Source organism: Pseudophryne corroboree, chromosome 2 (assembly GCF_028390025.1).
Source record: "Pseudophryne corroboree isolate aPseCor3 chromosome 2, aPseCor3.hap2, whole genome shotgun sequence".
Classification (NCBI taxonomy): Eukaryota; Metazoa; Chordata; class Amphibia; order Anura; family Myobatrachidae; genus Pseudophryne; species Pseudophryne corroboree.
In genome coordinates this window covers 861,528,509-861,544,922 of record NC_086445.1, presented here as the reverse complement: position 1 = coordinate 861,544,922, position 16,414 = coordinate 861,528,509, and the positions used below count along the sequence as shown (strand labels likewise).

The window sequence follows — 16,414 nt, the reverse complement described above, 5'->3', positions numbered from 1 at the left end:
GAGCTTGTCAGAAGCGGTGGAACGCTTCTGTTCCTGGGAATGGGCTGCCTGCTGCAGTCTTCTTCCCTTTCCTCTATCCCTGGGCAGATATGACTCTTATAGGGACGAAGGGACTGAAGCTGAAAAGACGGTGTCTTTTTCTGCAGAGATGTGACTTAGGGTAAAAACGGTGGATTTTCCAGCAGTTGCCGTGGCCACCAAGTCCGATGGACCGACCCCAAATAACTCCTCTTCCTTTATACGGCAATACACCTTTGTGCCGTTTGGAATCTGCATCACCTGACCACTGTCGTGTCCATAAACATCTTCTGGCAGATATGGACATCGCACTTACTCTTGATGCAAGAGTGCAAATATCCCTCTGTGCATCTCGCATATATAGAAATACATCCTTTAAATGCTCTATAGTCAATAAAATACTGTCCCTGTCAAGGGTATCAATATTTTTAGTCAGGGAATCCGACCAAGCCACCCCAGCTCTGCACATCCAGGCTGAGGCGATCGCTGGTCGCAGTATAACACCAGTATGTGTGTATATACTTTTTATGATATTTTTCCAGCCTCCTGTCAGCTGGCTCCTTGAGGACGGCCCTATCTATAGACGGTACCGCCACTTGTTCTGATAAGCGTGTGAGCGCCTTATCCACCCTAAGGGGTGTTTCCCAACGCGCCCTAACTTCTGGCGGGAAAGGGTATACCGCCCATATTTTCTATCGGGGGGAACCCACGCATCATCACACACTTCATTTAATTTTTCTGATTCAGGAAAAACTACGGTAGTTTTTTCACATCCCACATAATACCCTCTTTTGTGGTACTTGTAGTATCAGAAATATGTAACACCTCCTTCATTGCCCTTAACGTGTGGCCCTAATAAGGAATACGTTTGTTTATTCACCGTCGACACTGGATTCAGTGTCCCTGTCTGTGTCTGTGTCGACCGACTAAAGTAAACGGGCGTTTTAAAACCCCTGACGGTGTTTTTGAGACGTCTGGACCGGTACTAATTGTTTGTCGGCCGTCTCATGTCGTCAACCGACCTTGGCACGTGTTGACATTATCACGTAATTCCCTAAATAAGCCATCCATTCTGGTGTCGACTCCCTAGAGAGTGACATCACCATTACAGGCAATTGCTCCGCCTCCTCACCAACATCGTCCTCATACATGTCGACACACACGTACCGACACACAGCACACACACAGGGAATGCTCTGATAGAGGACAGGACCTACTAGCCCTTTGGAGAGACAGAGGGAGAGTTTGCCAGCACACACCAAAAACGCTATAATTATATAGGGACAACCTTATATAAGTGTTTTCCCTTATAGCATCTTTTTTATATATTTCTAACGCCAAATTAGTGCCCCCCCTCTCTGTTTTAACCCTGTTTCTGTAGTGCAGTGCAGGGGAGAGCCTGGGAGCCTTCCCTCCAGCCTTTCTGTGAGGGAAAATGGCGCTGTGTGCTGAGGAGATAGGCCCCGCCCCTTTTTCGGCGGCCTCGTCTCCCGCTCTTAACGGATTCTGGCAGGGGTTAAATATCTCCATATAGCCCCCGGAGGCTATATGTGAGGTATTTTTAGCCAAAAAAGGTTTTCATTTGCCTCCCAGGGCGCCCCCCTCCCAGCGCCCTGCACCCTCAGTGACTGCCGTGTGAAGTGTGCTGAGAGGAAAATGGCGCACAGCTGCAGTGCTGTGCGCTACCTTAAGAAGACTGAGGAGTCTTCTGCCGCCGATTCTGGACCTCTTCTCGTTTCAGCATCTGCAAGGGGGCCGGCGGCGAGGCTCCGGTGACCATCCAGGCTGTACCTGTGATCGTCCCTCTGGAGCTAATGTCCAGTAGCCAAGAAGCCAATCCATCCTGCACGCAGGTGAGTTCACTTCTTCTCCCCTAAGTCCCTCGTTGCAGTGATCCTGTTGCCAGCAGGACTCACTGTAAAATAAAAAACCTAAGCTAAACTTTTCTAAGCAGCTCTTTAGGAGAGCCACCTAGATTGCACCCTTCTCGGCCGGGCACAAAAATCTAACTGAGGCTTGGAGGGGGGTCATAGGGGGAGGAGCCAGTGCACACCACCTGATCCTAAAGCTTTACTTTTTGTGCCCTGTCTCCTGCGGAGCCGCTATTCCCCATGGTCCTTTCAGGAACCCCAGCATCCACTAGGACGATAGAGAAATATATATATATATATACACATACATACATACATATATATATAATAGAGATACACAGTGTCTGGCACTACGCACTAATTACAAATATACTGTACTTAGGCCCTCATTCCGAGTTGTTCGCTCGGTAAAAATCTTCGCATCGCAGCGATTTTCCGCTTAATGCGCATGCGCAATGTTTGCACTGCGACTGCGCCAAGTAAATTTGCTATGCAGTTAGGAATTTTACTCACGGCTTTTTCATCGTTCTGGAGATCGTAATGTGATTGACAGGAAATGGGTGTTACTGGGCGGAAACAGGCCGTTTTATGGGCGTGTGGGAAAAAACGCTACCGTTTCCGGAAAAAACGCTACCGTTTCCGGAAAAAACGCAGGAGTGGCCGGAGAAACGGAGGAGTGTCTGGGCGAACGCTGGGTGTGTTTGTGACGTCAAACCAGGAACGACAAGCACTGAACTGATCGCAGATGCCGAGTAAGTCTGGAGCTACTCAGAAACTGCTACGAGGTGTGTAATCGCAATATTGCGAATACATTGTTCGCAATTTTAAGATGCTACGATTCACTCCCAGTAGGCGGCGGCTTAGCATGAGCAAATCTGCTAAAATCCGCTTGCGAGCGAACAACTCGGAATGAGGGCCTTGGTCCGGTGTCTTACTAGGGAAGTTCAGTAGCTTGACCCCAATAATCTAGCAAGGCAATGAGGCAGCACTCAGAGACTCCAAATCAATGAACAACAGGTGCCATTTATTGTGATGTTTCAGGGATCAAAGACCTTTCATCAGGACACACAGCCCAGCGCCAGTTTCTCATCTTAATTTAAGGCCCCACTGCAGTGTATCCCAGCTAGGGTAACTGCAAGGGGAGATTAGGGTAGAGGGTGTACCAGCACTTGCCGCGCTCCCTGATAGTAGCAACAAGCAATCATTTTATTCCAATTCCCTTGAGAAACAAACCCAGGGGCAAAAGCAGGATTTTCCTGGGGGGAAAGGGTGGGTGTCAGAGGCAAACACAGAATTTGAAGGTGGGAAAGGGTGGGTTCCACACACACATACATACATACATACCCTTAGAACACATATGTATACCCACATATAGAACACAAATATATACACATGCACACATACATATACAAACAAACCTACATACAGTATACACACAAACACATACATACATTCATACAAACATACACAAACACATGAAACACAAACATCTACACACACACACACACACACACACACACACACACACACACACACACACACACATATAAACACATAAGAACACTTACATATGTGATCCCCTGACGTTATGCCTCATGCTGGTGCTGTAGCTGGGTCAGATGTGCTACCACCGCGCATCACAAACATGGCGTTTAGAGGATCTAATGTGGGTATTACTAGAGGCAGGCAGAGACAGTTGGCCCAAAGCCCCCCCAGGAAGAGCGGACCACACGGGCAGGCAGTCAGCGGTCACCGGGTAGGATCCACATGCTGCAATACATATGGGCACACTGAGCAGCAGCGGAGAAGGAGCTGTGGCTAGCTGGCGCTCCGGCTCCCGGCTCCCCGGTGATTGAACCACTGAGCCTGAGGGCAGTGCTGTGAGGCAAGCAAGTCAGCCAGCTTCTGGGAAGTGCGTGGCAGTGGTGGTGGCGACGGCCAGGGGCTTGAGCAGGGCCCCGATCATGGGCCTTGGGAGTATCCTGGGTCGTGGCTGAGTTTGCATGCCATGATGGTAACCGGATGTGGCTGCCGTGGGCCCTGTAATCCTCAAGGGTCTCGGTGCAGCACACCAGCTGCACTGATGGGTGTTCTGCCACTGCCTGGATGGTACAGAATACAGATCGGAGGCGGAGCGGTGGAAGACTGATAGAGTTCTTCATTCAGGAAACACCCTTGAAATGTCCAGAGCAAACATTGCACAGGGTACACTGACCTGGCTGGCTACGCCCCCTCTGTCAGTCTTGTCACGGCGCCCAGGGCAAGCTCCCTGCTCGCACTGCCCTAGATACGCCTCTGTAAATACTGTATGGCGGTTTGTGAACTGCCCAAAATAACAATACATTTCCTCCTTGTCTCTATTAAACACATATAATTGAATTATAAATAATGCTAACAGCTGAGCTTGCTCAATCATTTGTTACAATTGTTTTTTTGTAAACCGTAGCAGTTAATGCTATTTGTTTTGCAAGACATATCTATATCTGCTACATTGTTATACAGTATTTACCAAGTAGACATTTTAATGCGTTTTTCAAAAGAAAGCTATGATAGTAGTTATAAAATACAGAATATTTTCATTTATTAGTAAATAGCTGTGTTTTTTTCAACCTAATATGTTCTAAATTAATATGATTTATATTAAATGCTAAAATTCTGGACGTAGGGCCCGATTCAGCATGAATTGGTGAAGTGCGGAGATCGCTATTTTGATGATCTCCGCACTTCTGCGCATGCGTGCACGCCGTTGCGCACATGCGCAAGGACTTGGATTAGCAATCGTAGTCTTAGGGGGACATTTACTAAGCAGTGATAAGAGCAGATAAGTGAGCCAGTGGAGAAGTTGCCCATGGCAATCAATCAGCACTGAAGTAACATCTATAATTTGCATACTATAGAATTATACAGAGCTGCTGATTGGTTGGTTGATGGGGCAATTTCTCCACTGGCTCACTTCTCCGCTCTAAGTCTTGGTGAGGGGTGGGGACGGGCGTGATGGTGAGGGTTGTAGGGGCATTGGAGGGGTGCAGTATGGACCTCGGAGGCGTGTCCAGACCACTTGCGGGGTGGGTTGTGGCAGCTGCATGATGTCACATGCAACTGCTGCAACCCAAAACATGGCGGCCCAGCGAGTGCCTTCGCAGCTAGGCTGTGCAGGTAGGGTCTACCCTAAACATGCGAGCGCTTCGCTGTTTAGCAAAGCACTTGCATTTTTGCGGGAGGGGGCAAGACTGGCATGTGGGGTGGCCTTTCTCTGTGCTGCCCCCCTCCCCCCCCCCCCGCCGCATGCTAGTGGTAGGAATTCTGATTTTGCGAATTTTCTCAAAACTACAACTCATACTGAATTAGGGCCTTAGTTTCTTTACACTCCATCCAGGTGAGGTGAGAGAGAAGGCCTGTTTCTTGTATCATTCGCTCTATGACATCCATACTTGTTCTCTGGTCTGTGCTAATTGTTATCAGGCATTTGTGAATCAATATTCATTCTGTTCATGCAGACTGTCTCTGTGGGTTACTATTGGCAACTATGCTTACCTTACCATGTAGTGATGTCATTTACATCAATGGGCTAATGGTGTACCCAGGAGCATAATGTTAAAAATAATGCAGGCGTGTGTTTGAGGTCATATTGACAGGAAGCAACTGGGGAGGCTAATACTACACTGTGGTGTACAAGTGCTTATCTTATTCTTTTACCTAACATCACAAAATAATTAGGGACGGGATCTGTGACTCATCTGCAGCTATTCATGGAAACTGTAAAATACAGACACATCAGGATGATAATGAGACTCCTCTGTTTTGCTTAGGTAAATAAGAATAATGTATTACAGTGGGATGCACTACTATTGCACCATGTTCCGCCAACACCAGTTCAGAAACTATTTTTATGTAATGTGAACACACACTATATAAAACAATACATGAACACATTTTTTTTTTTTTAAATTCTCGGTGGGGGGCAGCTTCTCTGTATAATCCAGAATCAGTTAATGGATTCCACTTAGACCTAAAAAGAGAAAAGACAAGGGACGATGATAGTACATTTTGCCCAGGGCCACCAATAGTGTCCACAGTGTAAAGTGTAAAGTGTATAGTGTAAACAGTACTACAAAATGGATGCCTTGAAATTCGGGGAGGACTGGCCAAGCCCACTAAAAAAAAAGTACAATTATTTTTGCTATTTTCACCGCCTCAGCAACACTGCAAAGAGGGACAATGTCCCCCATAGCAGCTTACCTGTTCTGGGCCAGCACAGTCTCCCCCAACAAGCCCAGGCCTGAGTAATTAGTATGTTTCTCACACATTAAAAAGCTCAATTTGTGCGTACTTTCTACAATGCAAATGAAATAGTATTCAGTATGTTCTTCCCTACACTGTTGCAGACGTTCCCACAAATGTGTTGCACTTGTAGGCAGGGTCGCACTAAGGAGGGGAGCCATGTGCAATCTCCATCAGGGACCCCTCCTCTCTAGCCAGTGGTGTGTGTGTAAGTGCTAGTAAACGCCAGTTCTGTGCTACAGTCTACTAGAAGAGGCAAATGTCTCCAGGTAAATGGTACAACAGACATTTTCCTGACAATTTCCCTACTGAACATGCACAAAATGTCAGGAAAATGGCCACCACACCATTTTCCCAGTGGTACTGCAGTGCAGCCGATGCAGGACTCTGGAGAGGTAAGTATAGCAGAAATGGGTGCAGTGTGTGAGGTATGGGCATACACTGAACCATTATACACTTCTGTCCAGTTTATTTCAAACCAGCTCTATGGGGTTTAAGACTGTACACTGTGCTGACCAGTCCATGATTTGAAGCCTAGAATCTGTTCTTTTCCCTCAAAAGTAGTTATGATATTCTCTGGAGGTATGTTTTGGATCATTATCTTGTTGTGGGAAGACGTCTTCACCAGCGGCACATACCTAGTGCAGGGTGAGCACTAAAAACATGTATAAACATCTCATTGGCTAGTCTGGAAGCGGACTAAGGAGAGTGAAGCCTAATGCCAAGTCCAGGGTTCTGCACGACAGCTGTGGTATACAGAGCTGCTGCTGATCCCGGATACACTGCTAGAACATATATGCCGCTGTTGATCCCGGATATACTGCCAGCACATATATTACATACATCTTCACATGTATGTTTTTATATGTGCTTACTGCCTCCCCCTGCCCTAGGTAGTCAGCGCTGGGGCTGCAACCACCACTGTAGGCATGCAGGGATATGGAATAATAATAATAAACAAAACCCTTGTAAATGTCCATGAACTTGTCCCATTGCGAATGAAGGGTTGCAGACAGTCATTCCATAGCAATGAATGGGACTACTCTGATTAGTAAGAGCGTGGGATCAGTTGAGCGCTGACCAATCATAGTGCTCCCATCTCCTATATAATAGCCCAAATCTGTGACTCTGTGCCTGTGTGTATAACGCTGGTCGTGGCTAGGAGCTCTCCTTGGGTTAGCAGCAGGTCTATCACACCCAGTCCACAGCTGATTGGGCGAGAAACGCCCTTCATCACAGGTTACATCCAATGGGAGGCTCTGCCCTTTGGCTGCTGTGTGTTCCCAGAGCAGGATTAACAATGGGGCTGATGGAGCTGCAGCTCCAGGTCCACACCCCAAAATAGCCCCACTACATCTGCAGCAACCATAGGCGTGCGCACGGGGGGTGCCTGGTGCGCACAGGCACCCCCTAATGTTCGGCACCCCCCACACGCCACGCCAGCAGCAGTGATAACTGGTGGCCACACTGAACTAGGAGCCTCCTTCCGGCTCCGAGTCCGATGTGATGCGCGGCCGCTCGCCTGTACCCTCTCCCTCCTCCCGCCCACGCTCTCTGGGACACCGAGCCTGCTGCTGATTCCTGTACTCCGCCTCATGATGTGAAGCCTGCCCGCGCTCTCTACTTGTCTGGGTAGCCGGGACCCCGGGGCAGTCCCTGGTCGGCTGGGCCCTATGCTTCCCTCGGTAGCCGTGCGGCCAACAGGCACCCCCCCCTGCGGTGATGACGTTGTGGGGGACACTGAGCAGCATGTCTGCAGAGAGAGGAGGAGGCTGCAGAAGCAGCGCTGCCGATGAGTACGGGCTGCGATGAATACTGAGAGGGGGGTCTGCACAGAGGGATGGGAGATGGGGCTGCAGGGACAGTGCAGCTGAACGGGACCCCGAGCAAGGGACTGTGAGACTGCAGCATCTCCCTGGGAAAGGGCAGAGGCTCACTGGTGCGCAAGGGGGGGGGGGGGGGGGGTTGTGCGGAGGTCCCACAGCTGCAGCATCTCCCTGATCTCCCTGGTAGCCTTACAAACCTGCCAGACACGGCAGGGGGTGGTGTGTTAAGTGCAGGGATCACGCGACTGCAGCATCTCACTAGGTAATGGCTTCGGGGGTCACTGGCAGGAGGTGGTGTTGGTGCTGGGGGACCCGCGACTGCAGCATCTCCTTACAGATATACAGGGGGTGGGGAAGTCGGGTGGAATTCCACTCCACAGTATCCTCTGCCTGTCCCCACTACCTCCAGTTACTATTCCATCCCTCCTTCTTCTTAGCACCCATGAGGAAAAGTATCACAATTCCGAAAAAAGCTGGCCCCACAACAGCTTTTCAGAAGTGATACTATTGTTAATGAGGCATGATAAATGCCTCTAAACAGGGATCTTTGAACTTGCAGCAAGTTGAAAGTATAATTATCACTAATGATAATTATGTATTGATGAATAGGCCTCTGGGAGTTGGAGTTTAAATGCCTATGCAGGGCTACAGTGACCAACACGTCACATGGGATGTAGTTACTATCCCGGCAGGTCGGGGTCTCGGCTGTCAGAATACCGATGCTGGAATCCCGACCGCCAAGAATGCCAACAGCTGCATCAGGGCTATTCCCACTTGTGGGTTTCCACGACACCCATAGAGTGGGAATATAACCTGTGGCGAACGAACGCAGCGAGCCCGCAAGGGGTTTTCTAGTGCTCGCCCTGCTGCTGGCATCCGGGATCCCGGCATCGGTATTCTGACCACCAGGATTCTATAGCCAACCCCGTCACATGACCGCCTTACGCTAAGTGACCTGGCTGGCTGATGGGTCCCTAATAATCCTGGATTAAATAAGATATAATGGGGAGGCCTCCTACTACCCATCCAGATATGCATCTCTAGCAAACTGCTTCCTAGTCAGGACAAAGACTACAGAAACATTTTTGGGACTATCCCAGGACACTGGTAACTATGACATGCATGCAGCCCTGTTACATGACTAGTGTGGCATTGAGTACAGTACAGATATTTTCAGGGGTGGATTGGGACGGCAATCGGTGACCAGTCGGTGTTCCTCTTGGTGACCACGCCTCCCCTCCTCGCCGAGCCGATTAATTTAACTTGCGGGTGTAGCAATCAGAGCTTCTGCGCATGTATAAATATATGTATAAATAAAAATATATGCAATATATACCCTGTATAATGTATATATACTCCATACGTACCATGTATAATGTGTATATGTATGTCCTATATACCCTGCATGGTGTGTGTGTCTGTGTGTATATATATATATATATATATATATATATGTATATCTGCCCTTTATACCCTGCTTAATGTATGTGTGTGTATATATATATATATATATATGTGTGTGTGTTCTGCATTCTGCTATATATCTTGTGTAATGTGTGTATACATGTCCATTATTATACTGTGTACAGTACATAGTTTGATGGTTACAGGGGGCTTACTTATCAGATGCAGATGTAGCATATTATTGAAGTGACATGGGAATGTTGATGAAAGTGTTTGTGTATAGAGACACTGAATTGCTCACACTGGAGCCTATCGTAAGGAAAGTTAAGTGCATATCGCACCGTGTGTATGCACTATACTCGAATGAACTGCACCTAGCATAGGGCTGCTGCAAGTGTCACTGGTGCGACCAATGGTGGCGTCTAATGACGCACAATGCATGATTGCAGCATCTGTAGACACTGACTGTGGGTTTCTCAGTCTTTGCACATTTATACCCCTTTTCCACTTAGCACGGGTCGCATGATCTCCCAGCGCCGCCCTCCCTATATACTGTGAACGGGGACCGTGTCACCTCGACGCGGCTCCCGTTCACACTAGACAGCTAGCCGGGTTGAACACATGTTCAACCCGGCTAGCTACCCGGGTAGGATTGATCCAGGAATTTGCCGGGGGACCCTTTTCCACTAGGGAAAAACATGGGTAAATGCGCGCCCCTGCACATTTACCCGTGTTTCTAAGAGCTAGTGGAAAAGGGGTATGAGAAGCACAGAATTATACCAGGGAAGGGCTATGTAGTTGCATTTTCATAAAGTCACAGACACAACTGCAGCAAAAGACACAAGAAAGGCCCCAACTGCCTCCAACTCAAAATCAGGCCCTGTAAGGAGGCATCTTGCCCCGCTCAACAGACTCCGCCCCCTCAACAACCCCCCCCCCCCCATTAGGGCTGAAAAAAAATCTGCAGTTGCACTCAGAAAGAGAAAAGAAGGGATATATAAATATATATAAGCATTCAGTAGTTTTCTGAGTGGGGCTATTATATGTATCTGACACTACTGGGGACATACTATGTGTTATATTGTGAATTTGGCTCATACCATGTTTCGTATTGTGAATTTGGCTCATACCATATAGCGTAATGTGAATTTTGGCTCATAGTGGGTGGGTTAATGTGAATTTCGGCTCATACTGTGTGGCGTAATGTGAATTTCGGCTCATACTGTGTGGGGTAATGTGAATTTTGGCTCAGACCGTGTGGGGTAATGTGAATTTCAGCTCGTACTGTGTGGCGTAATGTGAATTTCGGCTCGTACTGTGTGGGGTAATGGGAATTTCAGCTCGTACTGTGTGGGGTTATGTGAAGAAAGAGGCACTACTGTCAGTAGCTGGTGAGCATGGGGACATGTGTAAAAAATGCTGGTGTCCTGTGTAGGAGGGATCTGATGGCATAGAAAGAGGTAAATGTGTCTCTGATGGCACATGTGTAAATTATAAACTTGTGTTATATTAAAACTCAAATGTTCGGCCCCCTAACTCTCCAGTACTTTTCAGAGTGGCCCACTCAAAATCCAGGTGTAGATGCTGGGGAGTGAAAGTGTGGGATGTGTTGGTTGAGGTGGGAGGTGGTGGGGGGGATGCATATGCACCTAGGAGACTCTCTAGTTCCGCCACTGGGTCAGGGATAGGTTGGGGAAGTGTAAGCAGCAATAGGGTGCAGCGGCAGCTAGGACTCATGGTTATGCCATAGCAGACTGTACCGACCGGTGGCCGCAGCATTATGTTTCATCTTATTTCTCGGCGGTGTATTATCTCTACTTTATTATTAGGAACAAGGGAGAAATGACATTAAGCCTTGTGATTTTACTGAGAATATGTAAAATAGTGCTATACACGTGCTAGACACAACCCTCCCGCGGTGCACCCCCTAATAAAATTAGCTGCGCACGCCTATGGCAGCAACATACCCTCCAACAATTTACACATAAAAATCGCTACAAATTTGAAAAGGGGGCGTGATCCCGGGTAAAGTGACATGGCCACGCCCCTTTTTCTATACTTTCAATGGAAGTTTGGAGAGCAAAAAATTGGTACAGACCATAAAAAAAAGGTACTGTACCTGCCAAAAAGGTACAGCTGGAGGGTATGCCACTGCATCTGCAGCAAGTCTCTGTGCTGTAGATAGGGAAAACAAAAATCCTTCTACTGCAGCGTCCTATGTCCTGCTGCCAGTCCACCTGTCCTCTCCGGCATCAACAATACCCACTCCCTAGCCGCGGCGCAGGTGGAACAAAAGCTGCTGCGGCCACCGGCATACATGTGTATGAAAGCGGCGCAGCGGAGGGTTTTCATAGACCTCCCTGCGCCACATACTCTCTGAGCCCCGGAGCCTCCTCTGTGCGTGATGTCACAGAAGTGCCTCCCCGCCACAGCCGCACCTAGATCCCCAGAGGCCCTGACTCCGCAACACAGCACCTGGCCTGCTAGCCTGGAAGCCCCGAGATGGCTAATGTAACGGATAGTATGGGTGATATTGCGGAGGGTAATGTGTGAATGCTGAATCAATGTAAAAGGTGACAGTGCTGTGCAGTGCAGTGGGTGTGCAGTGTCACTGACACTGCACAGCTCTCTCACCTTTTACATTGATTCAGCGAGTCAGTCAGTTCTGCCAGCCAGTCACTATTGTTAGAGACGGTGTCCCAACGCGCCGCATTACAGGGAAGTAAACGCACTAAATAAACTACAGCTCCCAGCAGCCCTTAGCACCGAAGCATTTCGGCCCTTAGGGCAGCTGACAGCTGTAGTTTATTGAGTGCATCTTCTTCCCTGTAATGCGGCGCGTTGGGACACCGGCGCTAACAATAGTGACTGGCTGCTTGGCTGCTGTGCGAGTCTCCGGGAGAGCCACTGCCAAAGGGAGGACAGCAGCTTAGCTGCTTCCAGGAGGAGAAGCATTACCCACCCCTCCCCCACTCGCAGTACCTCCGGGCCCCATCCGTGGCACTCCCACACACACCCTTTAGCACCCGCTGTGGCTCCAGACCCCCACCCCCACCCGCAGCACCCCCCACCTGCACCTCCCCCACCCACCGCACCACCACACCCACCCCACCCACGGCACCCCCGCAACCGCTCCTTCCCCACCCGTGTTGGCTCTGGACCCCCTTTCACCTGCAGCACCCCTGCACCTGCACCTCCCCCACCTGCCGCACCACCACACCCACTCCTCCCCCACCCGCGGCACCCCCGCAACTGCTCCTCCCCCACCTGCGGTGGCTCCGGATCCCCACCCGCAGCACTCACGCACCCTCCCCCACCCGTGGCACCACCACACCAGCCCCTCCCACACCCATGGCAACCCCCACAACCGCCCCTCCCGTGGCACCCCCGGACCCCATCCGCCTCTCCCCCGCACCCGCCACTCCCCCTACCACCGCACCTACTAAGTGATTCATCAGTCCCTGCGTGTACTGTTTACGCCGTTGCAAGGGGCTTCGACCCCTCAACCATTGCACGCCCTTTGTCCGTGCAATATTTAACCACTCACACAATTATGATTGGAGGTAATACTCCATATAATAAAAATATTGCACACCATAAGGGTGTGCAAGGGTTAAAGGGGCGTAGCCCCTTACGACAATGGGAAGAGCGCCCGTAGGGCACGATGAATCACCTAGTTTATTTATATGGGATGACTGGCGATTACCCAGATAAAAAGCATTGTATAATTTGTGTGGCTACTGCATAAAGAAGTCGGTGATATTGACATTGGAATGTTATGGGCCTCATTCAGATGTGGACAAAGGTGCTATCACTGCTGCTTACATGCAGGGCTGTTTCTATTCAATTTAGCTCCCAGTGCGAGATTAAAAAATGTGCCCCCCAACATTGACATAAAAAATGCCCCCCCCCCCCCCCCCCCATAGATAGGAAAAATACAGATTTGCATGTGCTCCCAGCGAGGGGGCGTGGCCTTGATACAATGGGTGTGGCTTCTCTTAAAATGGGTGTGGTCTCACCTGAAAAGACTACCTTACACCCCAGTGTTTGACCCTGCAACAACAGATCACGGCCACCACAGGGGAAAAAAAATCAACCATATTAAGCCCCACACAATAATGCCCCTTCACCATATAAATAATGCCACACACTGCAATGCCCTTGATACATTATGCTCTACAGTAAAGCTTCTAATTACTTTTAAATTACATCCTCGTTGCCAAGGGTTTCATGCGCTGGGTGTCATGCTGGTTGCCAGGGGTTACATGCTCTGGGATCCATGCTGGTTTCCAGGGGTTTCATGCTCTGGGACGGGTGTTATGATCAATGCCAGGGCTGTGTAATGCCAGTTGCCAGGGCTGTGTAATGCCAGTTGCCAGGGCTGTGTAAATGACACAGCCCTGGCAACTGACATTACACAGCCCTGGCAACTAGCATTACACAGCCCTGGCAACTGACATTACACAGCCCTGGCAACTAGCATTACACAGCCCTGGCAACTAGCATTACACAGCCCTGGCAACTAGCATTACACAGCCCTGGCAACTGGCATTACACAGCCCTGGCAACTAGCATTACACAGCCCTGGAAACTGACATTACACAGTGTAATGTCAGTTGCCAGGGCTTTGTAATGCTAATTGCCAGGGCTGTGCAGTGCTCTTTTGGGTGTTTACAGCACTCGCCTGCCGGCATTTTCCTCCTGCTCCTTCTCCCGCACGCCCGTTCGCCAGCCAGCCCGCCCATTAATGTGTTTCACGTAATAACATGTTTGCGTCGTGATGTCACGACGCAAATGCCTCATTGTGCAAAACTCCGCCCCAGAGCAGAGTAGTAATAACAGGGAGGAGGGGGGGAACCAGAAGCCAGCAAAAGAGCCGTGGAAGGCACCCCGTGCAAAGGAATGCCTCGCCCGCCGCAAGAAACGGCTCTGCTTACATGGAAGCAATAGCACTAATATGGTAATGCAGCAGGAGACAGCATGCTTCCTGTATGTATTACTGATCCAAACTGAGTCCTAGGATGCGGTATCAGATAATCTGCGACACCATCGGCCAGCTGCATGACCCCAGGTGTGATTTACATTTTTCACCCAGTCTGTATGAATTTCTGCTTGTGACGGACCAATTTGCTTATCTCTGCAGTATACCATATCAATAGCATTGAGAAGACAGACCATATAATTTACCGTCACTAAACACATGAAATCAGAAATTTGTATCATATTACCTAAACTGCAGTGTTATTCCTTGCCGGAACATGTAGAGTTGGCGCTGCAATAGCCATACAGTCTCACGCACATCTACAATCAAAATCTCTGACATACAGGGGGACGCCCAGAACACGGCTAGTCCGCTTCACATGCCGAGCCCCCCCCCCCCCCCAGACATACAAAAGCATAGCACGGCGGGGATGCTTTCGCACCTGCCGAGTATCTCCCTGCCTACGCAACCTAGCTGTGAAGGCAGGCGGCTACCCGCCATGTTTTTGGCCTCAGTGGCTGCATGTGACGCCACGCAGCTGCTGCGGCCAGCCCTGCAAATGGTACGGACATGCCTGCGTTGTCCAGGCCGCTCCCCGAAAATGCCGCAGCAATGACGCCGACACGCCCCCGGAATTTGCCTCTGCCTGTCAATCAGGTAGAGGCGATCGCACAAGTGAGATGCCTTCACATCTCGCTGTGTGCGCATGCGCAGTGTGGCTGATGCGTGGGAACAGCGTGGGAACAGCTGTGCTCTCACCAGAGTGGCCTCGTTCATTTCTATGTGATGTCTGGCAATTATCTGTCATTTGCGTCTTGACACCCAAAGTACAGTATATTTGCTTCTAGTATGTCCATAGTATGAATTCCATTCTACTCTATACAATGCTCTGTGCTACCTGCTTCTCCTGAAACTCATTTACGCAAGTAATTTTAATGCTTATTAATTATAATAATTAATAAGTTAGCAGTATATTAAGCTCTAAAATAAAACAATAAAATTATTTTAGTGTTTTATGGTGTTAGAAGTAAGGTTAAGATATTAAATGGTTATAAACACAGAATCACTTACAGTTAGAATGCAGGTACCATTTGCTTACTTTTACCGGAAGAACCACAAGCCAAAAAACACACTTTTACCGCTCTATTACTTACACTGTAATGTTCAGTGTGTCCATCTGCATGATAAAAGTCTCTAGCAGAATATGTTGATACTAGAAATGACTGCATTAATTACTTGTACATTAAAAATTCATAAGAAAGTTTTAATTTGAAACAAATTATCTAATCTAACCTGAGTTGGATGCGCTGCAAGAAAATGGTCTTGCAGGCCTTACGCACTTTGTAGTCCAGACATCTGCTATTTAGGCAAAATCAAGAACCTGTGACCCTTTAAGATGACCTGGGCTGGATTGTATATATACCTTCCTGTCCACTCCATTTTACCTGAATGATATTAGGAGGTGGATGCAGCAGTGTAACAGGGCTCTGGAGCACCCGCGCCAGCCCCGACCCCTAAGTGCATGATGTAATGATGTCGCACGGAGTGGGCAGGGTCACAAGTGCAGCACTGCCTGAAGCATACAGAGCATCCAAACTCTGTCATTGAGGGCACCCAAAAGTTCATATTTTCAAGGTCACTTCATAGAAACACAGGAGAATTAATTATCTCTGCCTGTGGATCTTTTAAAATGTGTCAGCCAGTAAAGAATACACCTGTGCACCTCTGGATGATCTGAAAACATGAACTGTTGGGGATCCTTGAGGACTGAGATTGTGAACCACTGATCCAGAGGACCCTCCGAGCTGCCACACAGAGTATAGGGTGTGTGCTCTTGCACCCCTGCTTGAGGCCCTGGATGGATAGCAAAGCTGACAGTAGCTCATATAGGGCCTAATTCAGGCCTGATCGCAGCAGCAACATTTTTCTCTTGGCAAAACCATGGGGGTAATTCCAAGTTGATCGACGCAGGATTTTTGTTAGCAATTTGGCAAAACCATGTGCACTGCAGGGGAGGCAGATATAACATGTGC

At 48.9% G+C, this 16,414-nt stretch overlaps 1 long non-coding RNA gene across 1 annotated transcript; it reads right to left on the bottom strand.

Moving 5' to 3' along the window:
- Window positions 1–5,758: 5,758 nt before the first annotated feature.
- LOC135051321 (uncharacterized) lies at window positions 5,759–13,747 on the bottom strand. Its single transcript, XR_010242184.1, has 2 exons — window positions 13,599–13,747; window positions 5,759–5,898 (listed from the first exon to the last, which is right to left on the bottom strand). It is a non-coding gene; the product is annotated as an uncharacterized LOC135051321 (long non-coding RNA).
- Between the last annotated feature and the right edge of the window lie 2,667 nt (window positions 13,748–16,414).